The 8667-nt window shown below is 44.1% G+C and overlaps 1 pseudogene; it reads left to right on the top strand.

Moving 5' to 3' along the window:
• Window positions 1-7790: 7790 nt before the first annotated feature.
• Window positions 7791-8396, top strand: LOC147440394 (uncharacterized; annotated as a pseudogene).
• The last annotated feature ends 271 nt before the right edge of the window (window positions 8397-8667 follow it).

The raw sequence follows: 8667 nt of genomic DNA, 5'->3' as shown, positions 1-8667 counted from the left end.
GCAATGGCTTTATCTTATCCAGAGTTTCATGGAAGAAGTGATGAAGATGTGGAAGACTTTTTGGAAAAGATGGAGGTTGCCTGCATTAGCAACCAGATTCATGACCCGGCGTAGATGTTACGTCTTCTCCAAATTTGTTTGAAGAGTGATGCACGAGTTTGGTCCAAAGCATTTGAAGAGGAGTTGTGTGCGACGGATCCACCTGTAAGATTGAGTTGGGACAATCTACGGCATGGGTTGGAAGTGGAGTTTGTGAAGATAGAAGATCCTGACAAAATGTGGCAAGAAGTACAAGGTTTGGTGTAGAAGGAAGGTGAGCCAGTAGATGCGTACATACGTAAGTTCTCATTGGCATGGGAGAGGATGTGCAAGGCCTTAGCACCACAAGTACCCCCACCTGACATGATGAAGAAGAACAGGTTCTTGGCTAGTTTTTGGGAGAATATACGTTGGAGAGTGGAGCTAAAGAAGCCTAGGACATATGAAGATGCATTGGAGGTGGCAAGGAACAAAGAGTGAAAGTTGAGGAAAATGAGCCAGTTAGGGGTGGAGTCTTTGCCCATGAGGTCTGAATTTCAGCCTATGGACTCTTTACAAGGTCGCATGCCAGGGGTTCATCATGAACCAGTGGTTCCTGTTACTCCTTAGGTTATGCCAGCAGTGGTCACTACAGTAGTGCACGATGATGGGCTAAGGCAAGACATGAGACAAGTGGTAGATTTAATGAAGAATCTCCGCCTAAACATGTTAGGTCAAGTGGGAAATAATCGAGGTCAAGGGAGGTTTGGAAATCAGCTAGGAGGTGAAGAAAAGCCTAGGAATGGTGGTGGACAAAGCAATGGTAGGTTCTGGAGGCAGACACCCACATGTTATAAGTGCGAAGAGTTGGGTCACACCAGCCCGCAATATGATAAGCCACCAAGGATGGGGGGAGACATATATCCATTGCCAAGACAGGTGATAACTCGGTCCAATGATTATGGCATCGAAATTAAGGGAGATGAAGGAACCAGTGGATTAACCCTGGAGAAAAAGGGAAAGACAAAAGTGATAAGTGTAGTCACCTTGGAGAAGGAATCAAAGCTAGAGGATACATTAGTGATGCCTATTGGGAAGAGGACCACAGAGGAAAAAGAAGGAAGAAGTGCCCTAGGTCCTAGTAAGAAGAAGGGAAAGAGCCACGAAGGCGAGGATGTCAGGGCCAAGAGGAAAAGAAGGGCTCATCGCAAGTTTCATATTTCAGATTTTCCACTAGGGGATGGGCAATTAAGCTATGACTTGAAGGAGGATCTGACAAGCAGGAAGGCAGATGTTTCTTTTGGACAGCTTATAGAGATGGTGCCTAAGCTAAAGCGACAATGGAAGAGGAAGGTTAACCCAATGGAGAAAGAGCCAGAGAGAGGTTCAGTGAAGGTGTTGGCAATGGATGAGCTACCAGAAATTTGCCCAATAGTAGATGTGTGGCACAAAAGAAAAAATATGGGACAAGGTTATGTGGATGGTGGAGCCCAAATATGTGTCATAACACACTCATGTGTTGAGAAAATGGGTCTTACAGTGACTGGGGTGTCAGGCTTTCGGATCAGATTGGCAAACCATCAAAAAGTAAAATGTTTGGGTGTTGTAAAGATCTTAGAAGTGGAAGCATATGATGCAAAGGCAATGGTTGATTTTCATGTGATGCCAGCAGGGTTGGGAGCATATCCTATTATACTAGGCAGACCATGGTTACGTGCAGTGGGAGTTGTTCAAGATTGGAGACGTGGTACTATTAGCCTCTATGGAAAGACAGGTGCCAAGAAGCTTTATAATATGGATACAAGGAAACGATTGGAGGAGATTTATGAAGATGAGGATGAGTCTAGTGATGAAGACTATTCCACGGTGACAGATGAGGACAGTGATAGTACTACCAGCAGTGATGAGGATGCCGATGTTGCATTTCTTCTGATGGACAAAGAAATCCAAGAGTCTGGTTTAGTTGCATTTGCGAATGAGGTTGAAGATGAAAGTGAAGGGCCTTATGAAGTGATTGAAGGGCTGATGCAAACCAAGGTTGAGTTGTCAAAGAAGCAGGAATTGATGACACAAATGATCAGTGGAGACCTCTCAACTATGGAGAAGGAGATATATTTGCACATGCTAGCTAGTTTTCCTGATTTTTTCATTACTTCATATGAAGAGATTAGAGGGTTCAAGGGAGAAGAAATGCAAATAGAGCTGAAAGAAGTTGCTAAGCCAGTGCAGCAAAGGCTAAGAAGGATGGGTCAAGAGAAAATGGAAGCCTTGCGAGAAGAGGTGGACAAGTTATTGAAGGCAGGGTTCATAGTTCCAGTGGAAACCACAGAATGGGTGAGTCCTGTAGTAGTCAGCCCAAAGAAGGATGGGAAGTGGAGGATTTGTGTAGATTTTAAACCCTTAAACGCAGCCACTAAGAAGAACCCATATCCTCTTCCATTCATCGATCAGATCTTGGATTCAGTGGCAGGTTATGAGAGGTACAATGTGTGTGATGGTTTTTCAGGCTATTTTCAATTGAAGATTGCTCTTAAAGACCGCACAAAGAAAACTTTCATTACACCATGGGGCTGCTATTGCTACATGGTATTGCCATTTGGGTTGTCAAATGGACCGTCTTTCTATCAAGAGAGCAAATTGGGTGTTGGAACCTTTCATTGATAGTTGTGTTAAAGCTTTTATGGATGACTTCTGTGTATACAGCAGTAGGGCTAAGCACCATGAGAAGCTGCAAATGGTATTGGCTCAATATGATGAATGTGGAGGACAACTAAATCCAAAGAAATGTCATTGAGGCTGATCCAGACAAGGTTAAGTCTATTATTCTTCTTGCATCACCTACGAGTACGAAGCAATTGGCAACCTTTATACACAAAGTCAAGTACATGGCGTGGTTTATTCCATTGTCTTCTCAGCTTCTTTATCCATTACAACAAGTGGCAAAGCATGATCCATTGCAATGGCACGACAAGTGTGAAGAAGTGTTTCAAGAGGTGAAAGAGGTGTTAGGGGGGTTGTCAGCCATGCAGGCTCCTAATTGGGAGCAAGTATTTTATGTAAATCCATCAGTACGGGATGATGCCATTGGAGCCATACTATTGCAAAAGGGGAAGAGTAGCCATTATATGAGGCCAGTGTATTGTGCAAGTCGAGTGAAGCTGGTAGCACAGACAAAGTTCTCGGAAGTAGAGCTAGTGATGGCCAGTGTAATCTTTGCTTGTCGACAATTTTGTCATTACTTGCTACCACAACCTTTTGTTTTCTTGACGAGTTATACTTTTCTGCCACAGTTAATTAATGGCACTAACATGTCAAATGTGGTGAAGAGATGGGTGATTGAGCTGCAAGAGTTTGAGTTCTCTTTTCTAGTGGAAGACAGTACAAGGGCTACCCTAGCCGATTTGTTGACCTATAAGGAGAATCCCCTTCTTGTTAAGGAAGGGGCAGTGAGGAAGGTAGTTGAATAAGTGCCACAGATCAGCAATGCACATGTTTTGTTCTTTGATGGCTCATACAGAAAGAGCCATGATGCAGCTTCAGGGGGTATAGCACTTTATGATCCAGAGGGGAAGCTATTATGCAAGAGAGGGTTCAAATTGGATGCTCATAGTAACAACGAGGCTGAATATGCTTTTTTGGAATCCGGATTACACATTTGTTTGAAGCATGGAGTTCGAAGGTTGAGCATAAAAGGTGATGCATTGTTAATTGTGAAGCAAGTGCTGGGTGTGTGGAAGAGCAAGAACACCTCATTGAAGGAAATGTGTTTTAGAATTAAAGGCCTGTTAAAAAGTTCGAAGCATGAAGCATCAAACACATTGAGCATGCTCTAAATGGAGAGGCACATGAAGCAGCTCAAAGCATGATTGGGGAGCTATTTGTGTTGAGGACAAACTTACCTCTTTATCATGGCCGGGAAAGTTTGGCTCAAGAAGAGGAGTTTTTGTTAACAGGAATCATTCCAAAGATTAAGAAGTATGGTTTTGTGCGTAGAGCATACAAGTACAAATTGATTGGTGATGTCTTATACATGAAAGGGGCTGATCTCGTGTTGAGACGTGTACCTTGGAGGGAGGAGCTTTACAGAGTGTTGGAAGAGAATCATGAAGGCGCATGTGGCGGCGATTTTTCTCTAAAGATCACCTTGCATAAGATCTTGCAAGAGGGGTATCTATGGCCTAGCTTGCAGAATGATGTTCACCATTGGTGTAGGTCTTGCAATAGGTGTCAAGCATTTGGGAAGAGAGTGTTGAAGCTAGAGTTACGAAAAACCATTATGGCCTTTGATGTGTTTGAAAAGTGGGGGATTGATGCAATAGGCCCATTACCTATCACAAGCAGGGGCAAAAGCTATATTTTGACTGCAGTGGACTATCTCTCTAGATGGGCAAAGGCTATAGCAGTAAAACAAATCACTGCAAAGGATGTGGCAAAATTTATGTATGATGAAATATGTTGCAAGTTTGGGGTACCACTAGAGCTACTTTCGGATAAGGGGCCACGATTTAGAGCAAAACTGCTAGACTTTTTATGTACGAAGATGAAGATTAGACACTAGCATACCACTCCTTATTACCCGCAGTGTAATGGCTTGAATGAAAGGTTCAATGGTGAGTTGGTATAGATCCTTTCGAAAGTGACAGAGAACCAAGGAAGGAATTGGGATTTGGAACTGCCTAGTGCATTATGGGCTTACCGTACTTCGGTGAAGACAGGTACAGGGTTCACTCCATTTCATTTGGTGTATGGAAAGGAAGCACTATTTCCTGTGGAAGTAGAGTTGCCTACAGTCAAGGATGCTAGAGAAATTTCTTGGGCTGCCTAGTGATGCATTCAAAGAGAGGCTCTTGCAGTTACAAGAGGTTCAGCTAGATAGAATGAGTGCATTGGAACATTATGGGCAGATGCAAGATAGGGATTTGGCAAAGATAAATGAAAAGGTCAAAAGTAAGGGTATCAAGAAGCATGACTTGGTCAGTTTTTGGCCTGTTCGAGGTCAGTTTGAGGTCATCTAAATGGCCAAGGGTGCCTGACTACTAAAGCTAAGTGTGGGAACTGAAAAAACAGAGAGAAGACCAGAAAAAACATGGAGAGAAGAGGAGGAACAACCGCAACTGTGTTTTTGGGGTTTTTGGAGCTTGTTTTGGCCGAAAACTGCTCATCCGAGGTCGGATTTGAGCACTTTGACATTGTAGACTGGGGTTTTGGGCCATTCCGGACGCGATGGCGGTGTCCATTTTGCCAAATTCCTCACTGTTTTTCTGCTGTTTTGGTTGTGTAAGTTTCTCCTTTGAGCGAAGCTTCTGCTCCAATTTGTGATTGTATTTGGTACATTTTACCCATATTGTGTGAGCTATTTGCTCCATTTGTACTGGCCCAAGCTCTATTGTATCTAAAAGTCAAAAATTCTCCTCTTTTGAGCTGATGTTTTGGGTGTGTGTGTGTGTCTCTCTCTGTGTGGAGTGGGCAAGTGGATAGTCTCTCTCCTCTCACTCCATAGGTGTGTTCCCTATCTTGGCCAGGTGTGTTGTGTAAGCCGAGTGGTGCCCAATAGTGTGTGTGTGTATCCTTCGAAGAGTGTGTGTCAGGTCATTATAGAGGCGTTGTGTGTGTTTGCATCCCGCTCACAACGTCTATCTGGCACCGCTTATAGAAGAGCTCCAAATCTTGTGGACAGGAATCGATGTGCACTACAAGAGGTTGTGTGCTCTTGTGACGCTTTTAGTGATGCAAATACACTGGGTTTTTATAACCCCCGGCATTGCTAAGAGCGTCAATACGGGGACGTCGCTATAAGCATCGCTATGACAGTCGCTATATGCGCCGCTATAAACGTCGCTATATAGCGACACCTTATAGCGACGATTATAGCGACGTTGCAGAGCCATCTATAGCGACGCTTATAGCGATGCTACAGAGCCTTATATAGCGACGTTCATAGCGACGTCCGAGAGGAACTTTTTTTTGGGGCAAAACATTCCACCCATCACCATATTAAATGTTTCATTAATTAATTCACCTTTGGAAAAAATTGCAAAGGTAGATATAGACCCAAAATAGTCACCCACAAGACAATATAACCATGAACTCCATCATCCATAGTACGTATTGTTTGCAAAATAAAGATACAAAACTAACAAGCATGAATTGATGGAAGTAAATCAATGATAATTGTACACATAGGCAAAATCACTTTATTGTTAAAATTTGCAAATGCAATAGTTACAAACCATTGTCATTATTTAAAAAATATACATGGTTTTCAAAAAGACGTATAAAAGTCGTCTCATGATACATAAGCTATGGCAATAAGAAACTAATGCTATCTAGCTATGGCTAAACTGACGTCGTCTAATCAGACGTCTCATCCAAGCGGCGTATCTGTCGAATTCTGCAAAAAAAACAATAAGATAGCTTTTTGTAAGTATAAACATATAGCGACGTTTATAAAACAATACAACAAATAGAAAAGAATAAACCCTAATACTAACCATGCGGCCGCGAGAACTCGGAATGTCCATAAGGTCGTTTAAGCCCTTCCTGCTTGCGTACTCACGCTCATACGGTGTGGGATCACATCCTGTCATCGACCACTATCAAAACATACAAAGAATCCATTATATTAGAATTTAAAAACCCATAAACCCTAAACTATCAAACATGGAGAGCAATGCGAAAACACCAACCCGCCGCTTCCCAAGTGGTGTGAGCTCCCTGCCTCTACTCGCGCTCTAGCTGCCTCCTTTTGTTGATTCCACTTCTCAGGATTCTCGCGTGCTACTTTCTTCGCATTCTTCCAATCTTCTTTGGCAGCCAATCTGGTCTGTTCCACCCATGCTTGATTGCTTTTTGCACTTTGGAACGCTTGTGCTTGCAGTATTCTCGCATTTGAACCTTCATCACGTCTTCATTGAAGTGGTCATCCCGTGTTGGAACGGGAAACTCGTCATGAAGCACGCTGATGACTCTATCTTTTAAATCATTTGGTACTTCACTCTAGGTATTTAGTATGTAGTGTCTAAACACCTGAGAGAAAAGACCGCGCATGCGCGAAATCACCTTCTTGTATTCACCATCCAAGATGATGCCGTCGCTGAAGTCGACGAAGTAAGGCAAGCCCCCTCGCCGTTGACGCGTGAACCTGGGTGTCCCGACAGGGGTCTCTAGCGACGTGTATATGGGGGTACGGACGTTAGGTGTCTCCACTGGAGTCTGAGCCCCGAAGCAAGGAGTGTCCACTGGAGTGGCTCCTGGAGGAGTAGCTAGTGGTGTGTAGCTGCGGGGAACGACAGTTAGCCCTGCAAAACCTCGTGTCGATGGCGATGTCGTGGCTGGTGTCAGGATGGACAAAGAAGGGTAGGGTAAAGAGCCTCGTCGAACACGAGGCGGTGTCGAAGCATTGGTGGCGACAGCCCCACAACAACCGCCACCCCACCACTAGAGCGCCGATGCCTAGACGAGTGTGAAGAACAAGAATTTGAACGCAGCAACTTTCCGAACCTCTCATATCTCGCAAAACCCGAATCTCCTGCAGCTTGGCTCACATAGCTTGCACTGCCTAACCCTGAACTCACGACCTTGCGAAGCTGTGTAAGCCTAGTTTACAGTGGGGTCACACTGGTTTAGATAGGGGTCCCATTGGATTTTAGTGGGCTCTCATCATGAATACCCCAAAGGGTGCTGCGAGTAGTCGACCAAGTTTTGCAGCCATTGTAGCAGCGCCGAGTAAAAGCGATCGGATCGGAGAGCTTCAAAGAGTTGTTGATCAGCTTATGGAAGAGAATCGCGACCTAAAAGCACGCCTTAGCAAGCGTGAGGCACGTTTCGACTCTGTGGTAAATGTTGCCACAATCAAAGCTAAAGAAGTTGAATCCAAAGTCACCGAAGCTCACTTTGCAGTCATTAAAAAAGTGTAGACATGTGTGACAACGGAACTTCGAGAACAAAGACTTCAGGAAGAGAACTCCTTCAAGGTCCGGATTGGTGGGCTTCCCTCACCATGGTGCACCACTGATGATACCCTCGAAGAAGCAATTATCAAGCTCAACAATATTCTTCAAACAATCAACATCAAGCCGGAATCCATTTCTTGGATCAATGACACCCATAGGCAAGTTCCATTTGAGCATTGCCTTCTCACTTTCAAGGAAAAAGAGGAGCGGGTGAGGGTGCTGTGCCAATCCCACCTCCTCAAGGGAACGAAGGTTTGGATTGCTGAGGAGTTGACCTTGAATCAACTCAAGATGAAGAAACAAGAACTCAAAAAGGTCTACGAAGCACGAAAACAAGGAAAATGGGCAGTATATCGAGGAGGTAAGGCCATCATCCAAGAATTTCGAGCTCCCAAAGGGACTATCCCCTTACCCGACCCCACCTAGGTTTTTCTTCTTTTTTCCACCCTCTTGACGGACCCTCACTACTTAACTGATATGTATCTAATGCCTTCTCTTAGAAGACCGAATTGTAATGTTTTTGTTTCCGGTCCCATGGGTCATATCTGACCTCCGTGGACGATAATGAAATCTATCTATCTATCTATCTCTCAAAAACACAATGTGTGTGTGTGAGTGAGAGAGAGAGAGAGAGAGGGAGAGAGAAAGAGGGGAAGGGAACATGAGAGTGAGGAGAGGGAAAGAGCATACCTGGCTC

This window comes from Adiantum capillus-veneris, chromosome 15, assembly GCF_014529385.1.
Source record: "Adiantum capillus-veneris isolate H3 chromosome 15, ASM1452938v2, whole genome shotgun sequence".
Taxonomy (NCBI): domain Eukaryota; kingdom Viridiplantae; phylum Streptophyta; class Polypodiopsida; order Polypodiales; family Pteridaceae; genus Adiantum; species Adiantum capillus-veneris.
The sequence above is the reverse complement of the archived record's forward strand: the minus strand, read 5'-3'. Positions and strand labels throughout refer to the sequence as shown.